Here is an 8,888-nt window from a genome sequence, read left to right as displayed (position 1 = left end):
TATACATGTAATGAACAGGAAATGAAAACAAACTGAATAGAGGGCAAAGGGAAAGAAAAGAATCAGGGATGACTCCTCAGTTCCTGAATGTAGCACCCCTGAAAATGCTTAGATGCAACATTAAAAAAAATAGAGGATATTTCTGGGGACAGGTATGAAGGATGCAAAAACAAGACTGATTATAATAAAATTTAATAAAATTTGAGCTGAATATGAGAAAATCAAGTGCAGATGGCCATTGGATATGAAATCTTGAAACACAAAAGAGAATTCCATAATAGAAATATAAATTTGAGAATAATAATCAACATGAATATGCTATTTTAGTCCATAGATGTGGATGAGATCATCTGGACACAGAGAAGGATTTAGGATGGAGCCCCTAGGGGTTCCTGGATTTAGAGGTCAGACTGAAGAAGCAAAGACATCAAAGAAATTTGAGAAAGAATGAACCAGTGGTAAGAAGAAAAAAGAGAGAGAGAGAGAGAGAGAGGATGTTGTCATGGAAGCCAAGATAGGAGTGCATTAGAAGAAAGAAAATGTGGTCAGGTATATTGAATGCAGGTCAAGTAAAGTTAAGACAAATAATTTGTGTAGTTGATTTAGCACTATGGTTATCTTCAATGACCTTGACAAAAGCAGTTTCAGTGAAGTGGGGGAGAATAAAAAGAGATTGCAGAAGGCCAAAGAGGAACACAAACAAAGCACGGTTTTAGAAAACTCTAGCATAATCCAATGCACAGAGTCCACAGATTTCAGTTGTATCAAACAGAGTGCTGTTATTTCATAGGTGAATGAGATGTGAGCTGTGCAAGTATCACAGTTGGTAGTTCCAACATTGCTGGTAGTTCCAATCATCTCATTTGTCCAAGTCCTGGCTGCAGTCTGCCACCACACAGCAGCTGCCCAAATATAGACACGGATGACTGAATCCTATGGCTCTCTGGGGCTCCCAGGACTCTGCTGTCCTTGTGCTGTCCCCTGATATTGCACTAATTGAAATTGCCCTGGGAGAACACTGGGACTTGGTCCCCACTCTCCATCATCTTAATTCAAATCTTATGATTTCTCAGCCTGGGCACTCTTCCCATTCTCCATTTCAAAATAAAGAACTTTAACTCACCCTCTCTTGCTGTTGGTTGGTCAGACAACATTAAGTTTCTAATTGCTTTATACAAAACTTGGAGTCAACGCAAGCTTTTATTGTATATAAACACTTCTTTGCTACGAATGGTGACAGAGTGGATTCCAGAGAAGGTTTTTCACTTGTTTCTTTGATGATGATGATGATAATGATTATTATTTTAACGTGGGGCTAATGTAGCATGTGAGATGTTGATCGAGATGATCCAGTAGGTGGCCCTTCTATAGTGATACAAAACTGCTGATAGTAAGACAAATAGCAAGCACTGTCCACATTTGTCAAGATTACAGACTACTTGTCTGGATTTAGTGCCGAATATCTGATCCTGAAAGCAAGGAATGAGTTGGAGGTAATATTCCTGATCTGGGAAATATGGGAGTCATGCAAGAGCAAGGGGTTAGGCTCATGTAAGAGGAAGAGATCACAGTTACTGTAACTGGGATGCAAAGCTGAGATTTGTTTTAAGAAACAAAGCTAAAGTTCAGAGGCAATAGATCAGAGCCAAGTCAGCAAAAGGTTCGGTTTGATGTTAAACTTCTGGGGATATCAATCATGACTCTTGGTTAGGAGGCAACTTGAGAGATCTATACCCCGAAGCAGGGCTAATTCAAGAGCTGGTGACTCAAGCATCAAAGAGGTGAGCAGTAGAGGGACACTGGGGCAAGGTCGCAGTGAGTGTTATTAGATATAAATCCTAATTTAATATTTATTTAGTTTTTATGTGTCCTCCCGGCTATGTGTCTCCTACCTACTTAATGAGATGTCCTTCCATTACATCCTGTTCAATAGCTTAGAATTTAATCATTTTCTAATTTAAAAAAAAAGATTTATCTGTTTCTCTGTCTCTTAGTCATCAGGGTTCAAAATATCACTTAAAAAGATAGTCTATCAACTCTATTTTCCTTTCAGATGAACTTTCAAACATTTACCAAGTTTTTCATGTTACATTTTCTAGTATAATTTCTATTCTTCATCTCTCTTCTTACATTTCCTTTCCAAAGATGTATTGAACTGTAGAATACAGGTTTTGTAATTGTACACACCCAGGTTCAAATATTCAGTCTATGATTTACTACATTTATAATTTTTTTATGACTTAAATCTAAATATTCATTTGTTTTTCTTAAAATAGTGAGGAGGTGCCTGGGTGGCTTAGTTGGTTAAGCATCTGACTCTTGATTTTGGCTCAGGTCACGATCTCTGGGTTATGAGATGGAACCCGGTGTCGAGCTCTGCATCGGGAGTGGAGACTGCTTTAAGATTCTCTTTCTCCCTCTGCTTCTGTCCCACCCCGCACACTGGATGTATGCTCTCTTTCGAAAGAGAGAGAGAGAGAGAAACAGAGAGAAATAAAATAGTGATAACAATTAATTTTTAAAATGTTTTCTAGAGTTAAAATGGCAAATTGTATGTAAGATATGTAATGCAATCTAATACATACCCAATAAACATTAGTTTCTTCTTCCTTTCACAATTTATTCAGCATATCTAAGCGGAACAAATGGTGAAATTCTATCTGTTCTGCCCATCTTCTTTCTGTGTCTTTTTATCCTGAATGACTTTGAGTAAATTCATATCCCTAAAACACCTTTAGTCAAGTATTTAAAAGATTTTCCTTATCAGTGAGATAATTCCTAACTTTAGATCCACTGTGATCTCATGTAAATTCTCACATCCAGCCAGATTTAGCTGGATTGTCCCTTACGAATATCACATTACTTCAGACCTGTGTTCCTCACTGTTTCCCTTGTTAGAATGTTCTTAATGTTCATTATTGACAAAGATTCAGAGAAAGGGCAACTCTCTTATGCTGTCGGTGGGAAGGCAAACTGCTGTAGCCACTCTGAAAAATAGTATGGAGGCTCCTCAGGAAGTTAAGAATAGAGCTGCCCTACGGCCCAGCAATTGCATGAGTAGGTATTTACCCCTCAAAATACGAATGTAATGATCTGAAGGGACACATGCACCCCAATGTTTATAGCAGCACTGTCCACAATAGTCAAAATGTGGAAAGAGCCCAGATGTTCATAGATAGAGGAATGGATAAAGAAGATGTGATACACACACACACACACACACACACACACACACACACACACAGAGGAATATTACTCAGCCATCAAAAGAATGAAATCTTGCCATTTGCAAGACACGGATGGAACTCGAGTTCATTATGCTAAGCAGTGTAAGTCAGTCAGAGAAAGACAATTACCATATGATTTCACTCATATGTGGAATTTAAGAAACAAAACAGAAAAACTTAGGGGAAAGGAAGGAAAAATAAAATAAGATGAAAATAGAGAGGTATGCAGACGATGAGAGACTCTAAAATGTAGACAACAAACTGAGGGTGGATCGGGGGGTGGGGTAATTAGATAATGGGCATTAAAGAGGACATTTGATGTATGAGCACTGCATATTATATGCAACTGATGAATCACTAAGTTCTACCCCTGGAACTAATAACGTATTGTACATTAACTAAATTGAATTTAAATTAAAAAAATTAAGAACTAGAAGAAAAAAAATAAGATCAAGGAACAATTGTTAAGTGTATATGCCATGGAGAAGAGTGATAGAAATTGCTTTTTATTTTCAAAAGGTTGTCCCAGCTTCCAAGTGGCAAATAGAGAAAGGTAAATGGTTAGAAAACAGTTGCATTAATTTAGGCCACAGCAGATAGCGATGGAAAAGGAGGGTTAAAGATTGAGATAGAGGTAAGTAGAGGCATTTGTTATATTTTTGGCGGGTAAATTAATAAATAGAAAATATCAAAAAAAGACAACCAGGTTTCTTTCTTTCTTTTTTTTCCCCCTTATTTTAAAATTTTATTTATTTTACTTTTTTAGATAAACATATAATGTATTATTAGCCCTGGGGTACAGGCTGTGAATCGCCAGGTTTACACACTTCACAGCACTCACCATAGCACAAACCCTCCCCAATGTTCATAACCCCACCACCCTCTCCCTACTCCCCCTCCCCCCTCCCACCCTCAGTTTGTTTTGTGACATTAAGAGTCTCTTATGGTTTGTCTTCCTCCTGATCCCATCTTGTTTCATTTATTCTTTTCCTACCCTGCAAACCCCCCACGTTGCATCTCCACTTCCTCATATCAGGGAGAGCATATGATAGTCGTCTTTCTCTGATTGACTTATTTCGCTAAGCATAAAACCCTCTAGTTCCATCCATTTCATCGCAAATGGCAAGATTTCATTTCTTTTGATGGCTGCATAGTATTACGTTGTATGTATGTGTGTATGTATATATATACCACATCTTCTTTATCCATTCATCTGTTGATGGACATCTAGGTTCTTTCCATAGTTTGGCTATTGTGGACATTGCTGCTATAAACATTCGGGTGCATGTGCCCCTTTGGATCACTACGTTTGTATCTTTAGGGTAAATACCCAGTAGTGCAATTGCTGGGTCGTAAGTTAGCTCTATTTTCAACTTTTTGAGGAACCTCCATGCTGTTTTCAAGAGTGGTTGTACCAGTTTGCATTCCCACCAATAGTGTAGGTGGGTTCCCCTTTGTCCGCATCCTTGCCAGTACCTGTCATTTCCTGACTTGTTAATTTTAGCCATTCTGACTGGTGTGAGGTATCTCATTGTGGTTTTGATTTGTGTTTCCCTGATGCCGAGTGATGTGGAGCACTTTTTCATGTGTCTCTTGGCCATCTGGATGTCTTCTTTGCAGAAATGTCTGTTCATGTCCTCTGCCCATTTTTTGATTGGATTATTTGTTCTTTGGGTGTTGAGTTTCATAAGCTCTTTATAGATTTTGGATACTAGCCCTTTATCTGATATGTCATTTGCAAATATCTTCTCCATTCTGTCAGTTGTCTTTTGGTTTTGTTAATTGTTTCCTTTGCTGTGCAAAAGCTTTTGATCTTGATGAAATCCCAATAGTTCATTTTTGCCCTTGCTTCCCTTGCCTTTGATGATGTTCCTAGGAAGAAGTTGCTGCCTGTGTTCTCCTCAAGGATTTTGATGGATTCCTTTCTCACATTGAGGTCCTTCATCCATTTTGAGTCTATTTTGGTGTGTGGTGTAAGGAAATGGTCCAGTTTCATTTTTCTGCACGTGGCTGTCCAATTTTCCCAACACCATTTGTTGAAGAGGCTGTCTTTTTTCCATTGGACATTCTTTCCTGCTTTGTTGAAGATTAGTTGACCATAGAGTTGAGGGTCTATTTCTGGGCTCTCTATTCTGTTCCACTGATCTGTGTCTGTTTTTGTGCCAGTACCATATGACAACCAGGTTTCTGACTGGTACAGCTAGATGATAAGTGCTGGCTGTCACTGAAAGAGAAACATTGGAAAAAATACCATATGGGGTGGTAGAGGAAGGACATATATGTCATTTTGAACATACTGAGTTTAAGGTGTCTCTGATATATCTCAGACAGAACAAACATACAGCTGGACATATAACACACACAATAGGTAATACTTCTATAGTATTACATGTGCACAAAGTATTTTCCTAAGGAGGTGAATATGTCAACTAAAATTGGTTTTGGAAATCAAAAAGTGGACTGTGCTAAATATGTTAATTAGTGAACTATGTGCATTTTGGTGGCAAATTTGGCTCTGATTTTGAATAAATTCTCTAGGAAGAGAAAGAGAAGACAGATTAAGAATGAGTCTTGAGGAACTCCAATATATAATGCCTCAGAGATGTACATAAACATCATAGGAAATGGAAAAAGTGTTCCCAAAAGTGTAGAAGGAAAAACAGGATAGTGTTGGCTCACAAAAACTAAGGGAAAATCAGTTCCCAGGAAGGACAGATTGAGTGGATGTCAACACCTAATGCTACCAGGAGGTCAAGTAAGATAGGAATTGAAAACTCTTTGGTGATCATAGTGACATGACAGCCAATGGTGCCATTAAGAAGAGCTCTTTCAGTGGGATGATCAACTGGAGGACATCTTTTAGTGTGACAGAAAGATAAGAAATAAGGGAATGTAAGAATAGACAGTTTCTTTGAGAAATTTGACTCCAAACTGGAAGAGACAGGTAGAGGAGGAGAGAAAAAGAGTGATAGCTTTATAGGGATAAGACTTTGAGTGAACATGCTTTCTTTTTTAAAAGAAGAAAGGCTTAAAACAACAGCAACAACAGTCAAATCCACAGCAAAAAACACTGGAAAGAACTGGAGATTGAGAGGCTGAGTATATGATACAGAAGTAATAACTGATGGTGACATTTTTCTTGAGAAGTTAATTAGAGGGATGAGTCTTATAAAGAAGAATGACAGATAAGATAGGTATATTTGTTTGATATCATGAAAATTAAGAAGTTCTTGTCTAATAAATCATATTTTGTTGACAAAACAGGAAGTTGATAAAAGTAAATTGACAATTTGAAAAGAGTAGAAAAGGGCTGAAATCATCTTGGAGGGTGGTAGAGTTGATAGGAGAAATATGGTATGATATTTGAGTAGTGTTGAAAGACTATGTTGGGCTGTATCATAAATTTTCAGTGGAAGTCATCTTTTGGCTATTTGCCTTTGGCAGTATGAGTGATCAGCTGTTCAGTGATAGGTATGGAGAGAGTGTGTAATTTGTACATTAGCTGTGATTAGCCTTAACTGTGAGTAAGTAAAACCAAAACAAAATGATAACAAACTCACAATAACGATAAGAAGCAAGAGAGAAATTCTCTGTCTTTCAACATTCATTAAATTTAGGGATAGTCTATGTATGACAAATTACTGTGCTTGGGTGTGTCCTATCTGATTCATCAGGTATGTGTAGTTTCCTTTCCCAGAATCACTGCATGAGACAAGAGGGTTGTTGCATTTTCAACCATAATGTCTACTTTTTAACAAACTGGAAAGAAAAAAGAACAAGCAGACCATGCACCTTTCCTTGGAAAATTGCTCAGCCATCAGAAAGGATGAATACCCAACTTTTGCATCAACATGGCTGGGACTGGAGGAGATTATGCTGAGTGAAATAAGTCAAGCGGAGAAAATCAATTATCATATGTGAGTTTCACTTACTTGTGGAACATAAGGAATAACACGGAGGACATTAGGAGAAGTAAAGGAAAAGTAAAGAGGGGGAAATTGGAGGGGGAGACAAACCATGAGAGACTGTGGTCTCTGAGAAACAAACTGATGGGGTGTGGGGGGAATGGGTATAGCTGGTGGTGGGTATTAAGGAGGGCACGTATTGCATGGAGCACTGGGGGATATACATAAACAGTGAATCTTGGATCACTACATAAAAAACCAATGTTGTATTGTATGGTGACTAACATAACACAATAAAAATTTTTAAAAATTAAAAAGTAAAGAAACTCTCTGAATCAGCACACTTGAGTCACATGGTCACCCCTAGATGAAGGAGACCTTGTGGGGTTTGATACTTATTCCAGATGTCTATGTACTGAGACAGCATTCGATTTTCTATTACAGAGGAAGAGGGCAAGCATAGATATTAGAGGGAAACTAGAAGTCTTTTTCAGAGTTAGAGTTATCCAGAAAGATAATTTCTCAAGGTGGGTGTTCATGGTAGCTGCAAATGCAGCGAGCTGGAAAATAAAAAAGATTGTAGCTGAAATGGTGTTTAAACTGGAGTTTGGGAGGTGGAACCATTATGAATAATGAAATAGCCCAGGCATGGGGGAGAATTTCCTTGAAAATGAGGTGGGAAACTGAGAGGCACGTTTGGATGAGTCAGGAAAATGGGTGCTCATGTTGTTTCCAATGAAAGCAGCCCTAGGAGTGGGGAAGAAGCTTGTCCTGGGTAGCAAAGGAAGGAGTGGGATGAATGGGAAGGAGTTATGCCAGCATAATAAATGATAATAGTAGAGAGCAGAAGGGAATGATATAACCAAATGTCATGAATCTTGAAGGGATAGGTTTAAAATTATATGGGTAAGATAATGATCTGAAAGCAGCAATGGGTAGCAGGGATGCCTCAAGATCCATCTCTAGCTTGAAGATGTGAAATTTGAGAAAATAAACTGCCACCACCTCAGAGGGAATAAAGGAAGTAGTACCTTCAAAAGATGGGCAGGTGTCAGTTAAAGTAATGAGGAAAGAAGTCTAAAGATGGCAAAAAGCTTGTTGGTCAATGAGTTCTAATCTCACAAAGGGAGGGATTGGGAGGTTTGGGGAAAGGAGGACAATGGGATGGGGAGGGCTTTAGAAGAATATGGAGATGGTCATTGGGGAGAGGACTAATGGGAATATCTTGTAAAAACAGGGAGAGGAAGGTGCGTGCTATTTCTACAGTCACTTGGATATGAATGGACACTGGTCTTATTGGCAGGTAGATTTCTCAGTCTGGTGAGGTGATGGCAGACCCAAAAGTCAGCGACTCCGTAGGCTGTGTAGACTGAATGAGGGTAGATTCAAAACCGAAATCTCTCTAGTGGCTTGGTTTGAGTGATGGTGGTTCCAAAAACTTGGAGTCATCACTCACTACTGGTTTACTGATACTAGACCCAGTGAAATGCCTCCTCGCAAAAATACTTATTTTAGAAATAAATTAAATTTCAAAGGTTTTGTCTTATTACTAAAGTAATGTATAGTTATTATATAAAATACAGATAAGCATCAAGAAGGAAGAGCCATGGGGCACCTGGGTGGCTCAGTGGGTTAAGCCTCTGCCATCGGCTTAGGTCATGATCTCAGGGTCCTGGGATCCAGCACCGCATTGGGCTCTCTGCTCAGCAAGGAGCCTGCTTCCCCCTCTTTCTCTGCCTGCCTCTCTGCCTACTTG

Source organism: Lontra canadensis, unplaced genomic scaffold (assembly GCF_010015895.1).
Source record: "Lontra canadensis isolate GAN:19392208 unplaced genomic scaffold, GSC_riverotter_1.0 scaffold102, whole genome shotgun sequence".
NCBI classification, from domain to species: Eukaryota; Metazoa; Chordata; class Mammalia; order Carnivora; family Mustelidae; genus Lontra; species Lontra canadensis.
The sequence above is the reverse complement of the archived record's forward strand: the minus strand, read 5'-3'. Positions refer to the sequence as shown.